A 14,260-nucleotide genomic window follows, 5' to 3' on the forward strand; every position below is an offset into this window, starting at 1 on the left:
AAGACCAAATGGTAGCCATACCATCTGTTCTTTGATTCACCAGAAAACACCAAAGCAGAAGGCATCTTCAGATGTATTGTAAGTCAACTTGATCTATTCAGAGGGCCGTGAGATCTAACTGGTAAGTTTACTAGGTTTCTCAAGTTTTAAAATGCTGCAGTTATCATCTCAGCAGTCAGATTTACAACCCATGATCTAGAAAAACCTTCATCAAGACATTGTTTAGTTGCAGAAAGCTGAATTAGAACTTAATTTTTCTGAATTAGAACTTAATTAGAACTTAATTTTTCAGTCCTCACACCCCTCTGTCCAAGTTCCTACCATTAGACACCTCACAATCTCTCCCCTTGGAGGTGAGAGTAACAGTACCTTTTATGCTACAACAACTTTCTTGAGGTTTTGTGATAGAAGTGGAGAAATATCTATACCAGTTCTCATGAAGAGACCAAAATTGCTGAAAGAAATAATTTAATCTGTGTGGAGCTTTCAGGACCTAAAGAACATCAGTAGAATGACCATCAGACACTATTTCCTGCCATCTTTTTACTTATTTATTTGCTTTGTGTGTGTGTGTGTGCAACTACTTAAGTTTTAGAAGGCTCTTGAGGAAAAAAATGATGATAATACGTGAGGTTGAAGTTTATCTTGACTCTTGGGTAGATTGTTCCAGACTGTATTTGAGTGTAGAACTTCTGAACTTAACAATGAATGGGGGAATGTGGGAGTGAGGGGAAGACATGAATAATTACATATTTTTTGTGTGTTCCTAGGGTCCACTGCTTTTCCAGATAAATTTCAATAGATCAGAGAGTCATCTAGTGGCCAAAAAAAGGAATTTTGAATAAGTTTTCTACTCATGAGTATGACTGCCATCAACTCTCCTGTGGTTCATCTCAGACACTGGTGGAAATCAGGCATCAGTGGATGGAATTCTCATGAGGATAAAATAAGAAGGGAGATATGAAGGGCTACAAAGATGAGTAGAGGACTGAAGCACCTGTTGCATGAGAATAGGCTGAGAGAACTGGGCCTGCTTAGCCTGGAAAAGACTGAGGGGAATCTTTTATTTATATAACTCATCAATGTATATAAATATCTGAAGGGAGGGTGTGGAGAGGATGGAGCCAGTCTCTTTTCAGTTGTGCCCAGTGACAGTACCAGAGGCAATGGGCACAAACTGAAGCACAGGAGGTTCTGGCTGAATATGAGAGGGCAATTCTTTACTGTGAGGGTAACAGAGCACTAGAACATGTTGCCCAGAGAGGTTGTAGAGTCTTCTTCTCTGGAAATATTCAAAACCTGCCTGGATGCCATCGTGTGCAATGTGCTCTAGGTGATCCTGCCCTGCAGGGAGGTTGGACTAGATTGTCTTCAGAGGTCCCTTCTAACCTCAGCCATTCTGTGACTCTGTGATATAAAACCCATCCTCTGCTCCAGAAAAAAAAAAAAAAGCAGTGCACTCACTTATGCCAGTTTTATCAGACAGATGAAATGTGAATTTGAGCGTTACTACTTCAGAAGCTTTAGAGTACTAAGAGTTAGAGTCTCAGTCTGACCACAAAGACTATGTTTTGGTAGCACCATGTGGTGGTTTTACCGTACTGGGCAGCTAAACCCCACAACCGCTCTCTCACTCCCCCTCCTTTAGATGAGGAGGGGGAGAAGTAAAGCAAAGAACAACTCACGGGTTGAGATAAGGATAATTTAATTAAAGGGAAATAATTATAATAATTAAATAAAGACTACCATGAACTAAACAATTTAACTAAAGGGAAATAAAAAGGGAAAGGGGAAAGGGAGGGGAAAAAAGGAAAATAAAAAGAAGGGAGGAAAACAAACAAACAAAATAAATGAAGGCTATATGGAAGTGCAGAGGAAAGAAATTACTCTCTAATTCCCACAAATGAGCGATGATTGACCACGTCCTTGAAGCAAGGCCTCAACGCACGCAGCCAGTGTTCGAGAGGAGGACCGACGTCTTCCAAACGAGAGCCCACCCCTCCCCTCTTCTTCCTGTTTCCACCTTTTATTGCTGAGTGTGACATCACATGGTATGGAATATCCCTTTGATTGGTTTAGGTCAGCTGCCCTAGTGATGTTTCTCTCCTCACCTTTTGCCCACCCCCTAGGAGGGTTAGAGAAAGGCCTAAAACTGTGCCACTGCTGCTCAGCAGTAGACACAACACTGGTATGATAACACTGTGTTCCAGCTACAAGTACAGAGTACGGCACTGTATGGGCTGCTGCCAGGAAAGTTAACATTCCAGCCAGACCCAGTACACACCAGTAGCTTAAGCTAAGTTTTATCTATCCACATAACTAAAAGATAGATAGTATTCACAGTGGAAAAGTCCCCCCAGATTTATCTTTTAAGGTTGCCTCTGTAAGTACACAAAGTAAATCAACAACAACAAAAACAATAGGAAATGCCCTAGGTTATTAGTTTTCATGATTTATCCTACTTTATCCTCTTCCATTGATCAATGAATTGTTGAGTCTTTAAATTAAGCTTATAATTCCAAACAGCCAGATTTAATATTATTTACATTTCAATTTTGAAGTATTTTTGTCTTACTAAATCAATTCAGGTGTTCCTCTGACTCACTAATCCATCTTTTTAGAGTGACCAACACCAGAGACTATAAGAGAATACAGAGATATTTATCTTCATCTTCTCTCTAATTTTACAAAAGACACAATATTCTTTCCACAGCATTCATTATAATTAATTATAATTCTCAATAGTCTAGAGAACTTACAAATGCCCACTCCCACTTTGTTTCCCATTAAGTTCTTGTTGCAGAATTTTCCATGGTTTGATATCCTACTTCTATTGTTCATGTAAAAACATGTTTTATACTGTGACATGGCAAGAAATTCCGAATCCACTTTCAAAATATTACCAATCGTTTTCTATCCTTAGTTTTTTTCACCATGCAAAGAAAGGGAAACATAGTGTAACTTTATTGTGAGGTTTTCTCTGGCTCTTTTTTGTGACTATCTTCTGAACCTTTTCATTTTAGCTGTGCTTTTCTTTGTACTTTTATATACCTGAGACAAGCTTCAAGTATTCTATACTAATTTTCACCATTGTTTTGTATAGACATTATAAATGTGTCCATGCACATTATATTTTTTTACACATCTTAACATCTTTCTTGCTTTAAGAATCTTAAGTTATTAAGCAGTTCTTAAATTCTTAAGATTCTCCACTGGTTTTATTTTTCTACAGATTATGAAGAGTGCTGGCAGTCCTTCCATATTATCTGACACAAATTTCAGGCCATTTAAGGCAGATTAACTGGTATGGAGAGATAATTTATACAGTTGCTCTAAGCAAATAGTTTCAGAGTCCAATTGTCAGATGTTATTATAAACTATTGAACTCAAGAACTTGGCAAAATACAGATGAAATTCCAAATTAGATTAAAGAAAACAAAAATAAAAAAATTTCCTACCACGGCAATTTAAAATATTTTAGAGTAATATTTTCAGAGGAAAACAACAATTGAATGCAGGCTTTCAATTATTAAAGCTTTAAAGAAGTTGTTAGGCCTCAATCCAAATTGGATATACTATATATACTATTTTAGTGTCTGTTCTGATTTCCTCCCACATCTCTCTTCCTTCCAAAAGTCCAATCAAATGTTTGGATCACTGCTTCATTTCATAGAATCATAGAATCATTAGGGTTAGAAAAGACCTTCAAGATCAGCTGGTCTAATCATCACCCACTGTCACCAGTGGCTGACCAATGTCACCCACTAAACACCAAGCGTCCCTAAACACCAAGTCCAACTTTTTCTTAAACACCCCCAGGGACAGTGAAGCCACCACTTCCCTGGGCAACCTGTTCCAATGCCTGATTACTCTTTCTGAGAAGAAATGCCTCCTAATTTTCAACCTAAACCTCCCCTGAGTTTCAGTGGATTCACACTGGTCAACAGGCTTTTGCTTTCTTCTCTCAAAGTACTCATCCAGCGCCTAAGAGACAAAAGCAGGTTAGGCTTTGGTGCTCTGAGAGAACAAGCTGATTATGAGAAAAGTGCAGCTATGTTTTGTGCTACCATTGGGCAGGTTTTCTAAGAATGATGGAGTAAAATGCTACTTCCCTGCTCCTCTAAGTGACAAATGGTATGACTGGTGTAAAGAGGCATTCATAATGTTGCAAAGGCATTGGCAACTTTGGTGCAACCTTGGCCAAATGTGACCAAAAGAAAAAAAAAAAAAAAGAAAAAAAAAAGAAAAGAAAAAAGAAAGTTGGTGTTTTCTTTCTTTCCTTTTTTTTTTTTTTTTCTGTCATCTTGCCTTTTTTTCCCCAATAAAGTGTCATGTGGTCACATCTTTAGACACCCATGCAGGGTAACCTTCAGCAATTCCACCACCAGCAATGGATGCACAGCTCTAATTAAGTTCATTTTGCTTCATCAGACATTGGTAGAGATGTGATATCAAATAAAGAGTGGATAAGATCTCCTACTTGCCTGATTCAGCCTAGATATTGAGAAGTAGTTATGATCCACAGTGCCCTGTTTAGAGGTATGCAACAACTTTTTTATTATTTGTGGAACACCAGAAAGCCACAAGCTTTCCATGGCAGATTTCTTGAGCTCTTAGGCTTGACACACATGAGACAAATCTTGAAAATATTCCAGAAATTATACTCCACATTGTACAATGCTGGACTACTCAAAAGTCCTAGATAAATAACACATTATCCTCTTTATGGAGCATGCTGACAAAACTTGTCATTTAATTTAACCTTCAAAACATCTTCGCTGTCTCTCCCTTAGATACAATTTGTGAGTTCAGCAGGGAATATCATTACTGAACAATGAGTGTTTCTCAGGAAAAGAAAAAAAAAAAAAAAAAGAGAGAAAAAACAAAACAGAACAGTGAGCTTGGAGAATAAGCAACCTTTTCAGTTTTCTCTCACTAAAGTACCCTTGTAAATTTACTTGAACTCTGATAAGAAAAAGATAGCTGCATTCAAGAGGAGTAAGGCAATGTGAGTCACAAGGAGCATTTATTCCCTGAAAGAAAGTCAGGAAAAAAAAAAAAAAAGAAAAAAAAAAAAAGGCACAGTTCTTTTACTCTATCATCAATAAGGGTCCAAAATATTGGTGGTGCTAGCAAGAACCTAACTTAACTAAAAAGTGCCCTAGCAAGGAAAATCTAGTCTTGCCTTAGACATGAAAATATTAACAGTTCAGAAGCAGAATCACTGTGTGATTTCACTCTAAAAATTATTTCAAAGAGACTGCTAGTGTCAAACAGCTGGTTTGGAAAGACAAGTGGCTTACAAGTGTTTGTACAGCCTGCTCTTTTTTATTCTTTCTCCTCTTCTTCTGGATTCTCAGGGAAATAAATGCTTTGTATCCATTTGTAGCATCTAACATGTAATTATCCCTAAACTGTGAGTGGCAATTGAGTCAGGTTCTCTTAAGCACATACACAAATTATTAAATAAATAAAGAAAACTTATTTTTCTAAAGAGCAAACTGACAGTAGAAAAATGATGTGAAATTCAGTAATTAAGGAAGTAAATAGATGTGGAGCTACGTATTCTAAAGATTTGATGTGATCAGCAGTATCCACAATTACAGAGTTTTTCAAAAAGTACTAATGGCAGTATAAACAGTTACAGAACTGAAAGAGCTTAGTCTACAATATGCAAAATATGAAAACCTTCTCTTGTACTTTAGTAGGAGTAATGCTGTCATAAATAGGGTCTAAAAAGCTTTTAAATGAGCACTTTAGCTTCTTTACACAGCCTATACTGAACACCATTAAAATAAGACATTCCCATCTCATCATTGAATATGGTGTACAGCTCCTAAAGGGAGGAGTTTCCACAGGTTTTTAAGCCATGAAATAAGAATTAGGCAGAAATATTATCCAGTGCAGAATGTTATTATTCAGCCTATGATAATATATCAGCTTCATGAATCTGGAGGAACTGGAAAATCCAGATCTTCTGCAAAGCTGTATGGCAACAGTAAGACAGCAATGACCATAGCTTCAGTATTACCAGTAATATAGCAAACACTATAACATCATAACTTTTTCCCTCATTGTCCCTCTTGACCTGCTGGAGAAGGCAGATCAAGGAGTGAGAGCCACAAATGCCTAGATCCTCAGACAGTAGCTTATACTGGCCATCGCAATGTATCTAAATATACAGATTGCTCATTGGAAGCTCCTCAAATCCTTGTTTCAGACACGTTGAGTCTTCACTTTAGTTTCCAAGAGGATTTCTGCTTCTCATGAGACAATAACTGAACAGACATCAAGAGTCAATTTAAATATTCCAAGAATTTGAAATATCTTGAGTGAAAACTTCAGGTGGGGAATGACATCTTATTTTTTTCCTTCCGTGCATGAATTATGTCTCCAGGATTGACTCTCAATTCTATGGAGAGATGTCTGATCAACATTTCACATTAGTGTCTGTCTGGAGACTGTCACTTTGCTTTTTATTAATGTTCTGTTTCTTTTTCTATGCATTTATGAAGATTTAGTATTATTAGTGTGTGTTCAGAAAGAGTCTTTTTCTACATAGCTTACATGACAAAAACATTCAAAATTCAGTGGAAAGGAAAAGGTAAAGATACAATATTTTTAAAGCGTTTGAATATATCATCATAAAATCAACAGTTTCCAGTGACAGGCAAAGCAATATGCACATTGTATGTTTAAATTAAATGCTTGAAAGCTCTAAGGTTCCTCTGCAAACCCGTTATTTTTCTGTATGAATTGGTTCATAATTTTTGATTCCACTAATTCTGTATTTCCATGAAATGGCATATTAATCTGTGTGGAAGACTACAATATTTTGTTTGTTTGTTTGTTTGTAAAACCTGTTTAACTTGGATCTATGTCTTTTGTTTTCATTAGAAGAAGGGACAGAAATCTATCTGCAATACTTTGGAGAAGTGATGTTTATAATTGTACGTGATTCGTATTTACAGAAAATTTTTTCAAAGGAATTCAATTTCTTTTTTTTTTTTTGTTGTTGTTTTTCAGTCTTCTTCTAGAAGTGTGTAAATGATTATGTCTTGCTTTATTGATGTAACTCAGATAGGATGCTTCAGTCAGTCTTTAGCCTCAAAAGGGCTTATGGTGATGTTTTTAGAGTAAGAAAATCTGGAATATTTTAAGCAGTTAAAATGCTTTCATACTTTTTTTGCAAACACAAAAATTTTGGTCTTTGCTATACTGTGTACATTACATACTTGCATTTTTCTTTCATTAGCTTTGAAGTACTTTTTGTATCAAGGGTAGTTCAGTAACTTAAAGAGAGTGATATTGCTGAGAATGTAAAAAATAAAAAATCCAGAAACCTGTGTAGACATGGTCTCTTCTCAAAGAGACTTAAAATCAAAAGTAAAGGACACCTCTGAGATTTCTTTCCCTCCAGTATTTGTGAGACTCATTTTCATTTTATTCAAACCAGACACTAAGCAGTTACTTAATAGACAAAGAAACCAACTTTCCATAACAAAACTGTGGAGGAATAGATTCTGTGACTGTATAATGTAATCATGTACATTTCTTTTTAAAACTACGTGCTTTTGTTCTGTTGATTAGAAATAAAGATATTCCTAGCAGTGAAATTCAAACTGAAAAATTGCACAACTTACTATTCACTCAAGCTCTGAGTCAATTATTTGTCTTGTTTCTTTTTCTTCCTTTTTTTTTTTTTTTTTGGGGGGGGGGGTGGGGGTTGTATATAATGCACAAAATGTTCAAGCCCCGCTGGCAAACTTAATTCAAGTCCTTTTTTCTACTGAAAAATAATCATACATAGCTATCTCTGATACTTACCATTTTCCAGCAAAGAATAAAATTATTTGCAAACACTCTCTGCTATCTACCTCAGCTGTATACTCGTGTAGCTTTTATTAATTTGAAGCCCGTGAGATGTAATGGTCTTCACCTGCACAACTGAAATTAAATCAATTTTGCTAATTATTTCCAAAAATAAGTAGGATTTAAAATGTATTTCATTCCCTTGCTGCTCTCCATTGCCTAGTCAGGAGAATAATTCAGGTATCGGAGCGTAGTTGTATACTTCTATTTCACATGTTGTAGGCAATCTGAGGCATCAGCCTTAAGCTGGCAAACACAAGAGCTATGCAGACAATCCACTCCATTTTGGAGTAAGGGCTGGAAGCAAAGTGAAAACAGCATCTCAGACAACACTGAACACTCATATTTAGGTATTATTTATTTGTTTGTTTTTATTGTTTGGAAACATAAGTGCTGAGGTCTACTCCTTTGCTTACCCCTGTCACCAGAGTGGTTCCAAAGAGTGTTTATCAATATGGTGATAGGTACTTTATATATATATAAATATGTACATATATAATCTTTCTCACTCATCACAGGTGGGAAAGATCACAACCAAAAAGGAGGAACTGGTGTGTCCAGAAGTTATTCATTACACCAGAACAGATGAAAAAGATGTTCAGGATGAACAGGTTTCTTTGTTTCTCTCTGTAGAGGGAGCTTAACTGAATATTTTCAGTTAGACGCCTTATTTTACATAGCTGAATTTAAACAATGCATTGTATCCTTAGAATAAGACTTACTGGGAATCAGAGAAAAAAAATAATAATTTAAATGTGTCTGCCTTTTTTATCTAAAAAGCTTGTCTGCCTTTTACAAAAAGATAAACTCCCATCCAAGATGAGTAAGTTATTTGAGTGTAAATGCATGAACAAAAAGTTTAGTTTGAAATGATGTAAATGAGAGCTGAATAGTCAGAGCAATTGCAACAAACTAGTGAGTTATTCACAGAGGATACAAGTGTAGCTCCCAGCTAGAGAGGGCTGTTTCTTAGCTCAGGCTGTTGCATTTAATGTTCATAGCTCTTGAGGTTGCTCTCAGTCCCTGTCATACTAACCGAGTTCAGCTGTCACAGAGATGCTTGCAAACACAAAGCAGAGAAAGTAAAACTGAGATCCTTGATGGTGCAGGAGGATAAAACTCCTTGTGTTGCTGTCCTCTGCAGTAATTTTCTGCACGAAAGACTACATGGGTTCTATGAACCCCATTTCTGTGAAATTAAAAAGAGCCCAAGGAGGAGTTTCAAAGGATTCATATATCACAGCTGACAAATTACAATCCTCTTTCTTATGATGATATTTATCCTCTCTGGTAGAAAGCTACACCACATCCACCAGTGAGTGTACTGACTAGAATTAAACTATACATAAAGTAAAACATTATTTAGATGTTTGATTTTTAGCTATGTATTTAATTTTATCTTCTGCCAGTAAATCAGAGCGTGATTGAACAGTCAATATCTATCTGTTCCTAGAAAAATAGGATAACAATTTTTTTAGGCTCCTGGGACCTAGCTGAAGGAATTATATATGTTTTGAATGTTTCTCTTAACCTCTTGTTGGAGATGAATGAAAATAATAGAGTATAGATAAAAGTATATATGAAGATAACATGAGTCTTCTGCGAGAAAAACATTGTTTGTTTGTTTATTTATTTATTTATTTATTCTACCCTGAAAGCTGCAGTTCAGGGTTATTTACCTTAGGAATCTTCCTAATAGGTCTGGTTTTTTTAGAATCATTTTGGAAGTTGTTTGTTAGTAGAGAACAAGAATAGAAAATAAATTGTTTTTTGTTTTCTGTTGTTTGTTTTTTTCTTTCTTTCTTTTATGACAGAGAAACATGAAAGTGGAAATAACATATGTTTGATGTAGACACCACTCTGAGAAACAGTGTGTCTTGTAAGCCTTTCTTGATCTACTGTGTCTCTGCTGTCAGCTAGGTCAGAAACCTGTTTGAGCAAGTAAGAAATGTATGTCTCTTTTGTCTTATCCATTAAGTTGTGGACACAACTGTTGAGAAACAACATCATCATCTTCAGAAAGATGGTGATTTCTCCCCTCTTCTCTTTTATTTATTGCCTCCATTGCACTAGTGTTCACAAATGGTACAAGGCCATTCTGTGATGACACAAAACATGAAGCATGAGGAACCATCCTGAGGAATTCACAGTCTCATTTCAGGCAAGACACAGACAGCTGTGTAGATAGTAGTTTGGTCAGCATTAGCCCGTAGCAGCCCTTGAATGGAGGACTGCAAGTCACTAAGAAAAGGAGGAAGATAATGTACACAGAAATCCAAAAAGGTAGCTGTAAGCGGGAAAAATGACAGTGGCAATATGCTATATTTGTTTACACACATACACACACACAAAATGTCCATGTGTCTATCTTCTGTTGTAGTTAAAAGATACATACTGTCCATACTGTCCCTGGAAATAAATATATTTAGTTTTTATTTCTTATTCTCCTTCAATCCTTTGCTTTCTCCCTCTTTCTTTTTTCCTTCTCTTTCTTTCCCTCTGTCTCCCTGTCTCTTTTATTATTTTATGTTCAGCTGCAGTTGGCTGCTGATAATTTAAATTCATTGCTTTGTGAGTGCCTTCCTATTAGAGATAAATGACACTTCACAAATTTGTTACTTGTTCATTTAACAGCTGCCACTCCTAAGTCTCTATGTTGTAGGTATCTGGAAAAATGTCATGTTCATATTTTGTACAGTAACAGGTTTGATTTTGTGTTTAAAAAAAAATAATATATATATATATATATATATATATATATATATATATATATGTAGAGAATTGCAGTTCTCCGTTTATGGTCATTTACCATTTACTGCCAACTTCTGGCACCAAACACTAAGTCTACTTTTGTTTTTAAGAGATGACATGATAGAAATAGCAAAACAATAAATCACAATTATAATGCTTGAGTAAACATCAGAAATGTTGATTACAACACAACAGCAGCAGCATTCTTCTTTGCAGAGACATGATAGCCATCCAAATCCAAAATTATGTTTTCACTTTTAAAATCATGTATGAACTGCAAATAAGATTATTTGGCACTTTTTAAAGAATGAGTTAAAGGGGATTAAAGAATGTTAAAGGGGATAATAGAAGATCTAGGTTTAGTGATAAATCAAAATTCAATATAAAACAAAATAAAAACATTCTGCACCTGGAGAGTATTGAAATGTCCTGACCTAAGTAAGAAGCAACTAAGCACTATAAAGGTCCTCTGGGAATCCATTTGCCAGTATAAGGTACATACATTTGGTTACAACTACATTAAAAATCACACATACAATACTTTTAAAGATGCCCTTTTAATTTTTGACTTATGATTGCTCAGTGAGTATAGATTTGTGTTAGCTACTTTGCTTCAAATTTCTTCTCTTTTTTTTTTTTTTGCTTCAATTTTCTTCTCCTTATTTCTCCTTTCTTCTCCTTAAATTAAACAAATTCTATTAAAAAAAAAAAAAAAAGGTTCAATACTATCATTTCATAGATCAAGGTTATTCTCACTGAGGCCTTAAAAACACGTTATAAAATATCATTGAAAGTTTTCTGAAGTGTTTTATTTCCTGTTTCATTTATTAGCTATTCAATAGCAACTTTTTATACATTTTTATTGTACACAAAAAAAAAAAAAGAGAGAAAAAAAGAAACAGAAACTGTGCTTTGATTAAATTAAGTATATCTGCAACTGTAGCTGAATCCAATATTAAGTGTCAATAACACTAATGCATAAACCTCTATGCATTCAATAATGTTCTTGAGGAGCTTGAACAAACAGAAAACTACTTTTGCTGGGAAGAACCAAAATGCTTGAACCTACTCCTACTCACACTGAATACTTAAATTACAGATTACAGTTATGCAGCCCACTGAAATGCACTGAATTTAGATGCCTAAATCTGGGTCTGGAATTATTTAAAATATATATATATACACATATATAAAATTTGGAAAAATAAATGCAAAATCACAATAAATTAGAGGCACAAAGATTTTGAAATGTAACCTGCCAGTGACTTTGAATTTAATAGCAGATTTCCTCAAAATATTAAGCTTTATATATGTTTAATAAGAATCTTGTCTGTAGCAATATTCAGGGAGCAAAACTATAAAAATCACTCAATAGGCCTTTTCATAAAATAAAATACATAGACATTTTTAGATCAATATGCAGAAATTTGACTGGCTTTTTTTTATTACTAGGGGCAGACTTGAGTCACTGTAAATGAAATCTCAGTGGTAGAGCTGGATTCAGAATCAGTTAAAAAAATGAAGAAAAACAAATTTCTAGGATCATGTGGAATCACTCAAAAGTTATAAAATAGCTTAATTAAGATTAAATACTTCAGTTACCAGAGATAAGTCCTGAGGGAATGGCATGAAGCTACATTAGGGGAGGTTCAGGCTGGATGTTAGGTGAAGGTCCTTCACCAAGAGGGTGGTCAGGCACTGAAACAGCCTCCCCAGGGAAGTGGTCACTTCAGCAAGCTTGCTGGAGTTCAGGAAGCATTTGTAAAATGTTCTCAGATGTCTGGTTTGATTTTTGGGTAGTCCTGCGTGGAATCAGGAGTGAGACCCAGTGATCCTTGTGGGTCCCTACCAACTAGGGATACTTTGTGATTCTACGGTTTTAAGTAAATGTAGTAAGTAATTATTACTTGCTGGTGACTGTATTCAGTAACAAAATAACAAAGTGACCTTTAAAAAAACGTTTGGGGGTTGATGCAGAAATAGTTGAAATGTATAAAGAGGGACATGGATAAATATGACATACAGTAAAAGAGCTCAACATCAATAACTAAATATCTTTCTTACAAAGGAAAAGTGTGCTGCACAGAGCTGATAGATTTCTGTGAACAGGTGAAATAGCACATATATATGGGTGGTCCGCTCAGAGTTGCATACACAAGACTCTCACAAGCTTTTGACAGTACTCTTGTCAGAAGGCTCTTAGAAAACAGTTTCTTACATTGGTAAGAAACAAGTTTCACTTGTGGATTAGTAACTGATTAGGATAAAAACAAGGTTCAAGCCTAAAAAATACCAATAATCACAAAGGAAGGAGGTTACTGAAATCCAGACATGAGCATTGAATCAATAAAAACAATTCAGATAAGGAGAGAATAGTGAGGTGACAGTCTGCTGATGATACAGTTATTCAAGAAAGTCAAAGCTAACACTGATTGCAGAGTTACAGAAGTGAATGGGTAATAAAATATATAAGAGATTCAGTGTTGACAAATGCAAAGTAGTAAGCACAGGAAAAACTGCGTATAAAATGATGAGTTCTAAATGAGCTATTATCACTCAGAGGACAGAATTTTGCAGTCATTGTAGATGTTTCTAAGGAAATGCCTACTTAACAGAAGTCGATCAGGAAACATAAAGTTAAGAAATTATTAGCAAAGAAACTGAGATCAGAACAGGAAACAAGTTTTTTTTTTCCACTATGTGCAGCTGCATCTTGAACTCTGCCTACTATATTTCTTAAAGCACAAAAAAAAAATGTGTTTTGTTTTGTTTTCAAAAAATATAAAATAAATATATGTAACTATTTCGAAGTCTATTAAATACAGTGTTTTAGATTCAAACTCCAGTTCAGCAGCTACTTCAGACATTGCTGCTAGGAGCTAGAAAACATAGTGGAGAAGAATCGGATTTATATTCATTCATAGTTGTTTGTTTCTTTGTTTGTTTTAGCTTTGTTTTAGCTTTTGGGTCACCCACAGTGTCAAGGGAGGAAAGAGTGAGATGTTCACACTGGTGCTGATCCAAAGCACAGAAGGTAATCTTTTACAAGGAATTATGTTCATGAGTAAGCCCATTTTTCTTCTGTGACTGTACAGACAAGCTGAGAGAACCCCTGTCCTAACTAAAGTAAATAAATAAAGAATTCCAAAGTCGGGCAGTGCAGTAAAGTCCCTTTACCTTTCTTTGTATCACATCTGAATATTTTTACTTTTTTATATATATATGTTATTTTATTTGATAAACCAGATTAGCCTTCTAATTCAAAAATAAATAAAATATATGACCTTATATTTCTCAGATTAGTTCACTTATGTAGTGATGAGATAAATTCCTTACACATTGAAGGGACCAATTCCTGAATTAGGTAGGAGCTACTTTATGTTAATAAGAGTAAAGCAAACTCAACAGGAGCATCTTAACAATAAATGAATTGAAGGGTGAAAACATCAGCTCATTATAACCCAGACCAAAAGGTTACCATGAGAATATTACTTCAGTTCTCCTCTAATTCAATAACTACTTTTGATGGGAATTAGACTTGGTTCCAAACACAGAATATTATTACTGGGGGATTCATTAGTTCAGTGAACTGATAAAAGCCAAGTATTTGTTGAAAGTACTTGAAAATCTTTTTAGT

Source organism: Anas platyrhynchos, chromosome 3 (assembly GCF_047663525.1).
Source record: "Anas platyrhynchos isolate ZD024472 breed Pekin duck chromosome 3, IASCAAS_PekinDuck_T2T, whole genome shotgun sequence".
NCBI classification, from domain to species: domain Eukaryota; kingdom Metazoa; phylum Chordata; class Aves; order Anseriformes; family Anatidae; genus Anas; species Anas platyrhynchos.